Here is a 997-nt window from a genome sequence, read left to right on the forward strand (position 1 = left end):
AAGGGATTCTAATCATTGTAATGAAACAAAATATATGATTTGCTGAATGTAAAACTGATGATCTACCCTGTAAATTGTCATCAATTCACAATAAAAACTTAAACAAAAGAACACTCAGTAAAATATAAATAAAAGAAAAATTCCTCAACATAATTTAGGGCATATTTACCAAATGAACAGTCAACATTAGTCTCAATGGAGAGAAACTAAAAGCATTACTTTTGCAAAGGGGAATCAGATAAAGATACACCTTTATCACTTCTCCGACTCAATGCTGTACTGGAAGTCTTAGCCAGAGCTATAAAGCAACAAAGGAAAATTAAAAGGCATTCAATTGGCAAGTAAGAAGTAAAACTCTCTCTAGTTGAAGATGATAGGATCTTACACATAGAAAATCTCAAAACTCTGGCAAGAAATTACTGGAATTAATTGAAAGATTCAGCAAAGTGACAGAGTTCAAGATGTTGGTAAGTGCTGCAGAGTCAGTTCAGACTCACAGTGACCCTGTATAGGGTTTCCAAGGAGCAGCTGCTGAGTTTGAACTGCCGACCTTGAGTTTAGCAGTCCATTGTTATACCAGGACTCTCGATAGTAGATACACATACAAAAATCAGTCATTCTTCTGTGAACCCAGGGTGAAGACCTGGTTGGCCAGCAGTGTGGCAAGACCTGGGGACTCTTGGGCCCAGAGTCAGTGACATAGCCACCGAGGACTAGAGTGGAGAGGGAAGTGTCCAGCTGATAAAAAGAGAGGGCATATGCATAGGAACACCCACACTTGCAGATAATACCCACTTATCCTGGCTTCGGTGACTGGATGATAAAGAGCTCAACCAGAAATAAAAAGAAGAGGAAAAAAAAAAAAAAGTATTCTCATACAATTTGATGAACTTGACCTACATCTTTGGAAGCAGTAGCTCAAAAGAGGGAACAAATCCTTACAGCAAGAATCATTCCCACCCCCTCCACACACAGAGTAGACAGGGATGGGCAACTT

The sequence above is a fragment of the Chrysochloris asiatica genome, unplaced genomic scaffold (assembly GCF_000296735.1).
Source record: "Chrysochloris asiatica unplaced genomic scaffold, ChrAsi1.0 scaffold00204, whole genome shotgun sequence".
NCBI classification, from domain to species: Eukaryota; Metazoa; Chordata; class Mammalia; order Afrosoricida; family Chrysochloridae; genus Chrysochloris; species Chrysochloris asiatica.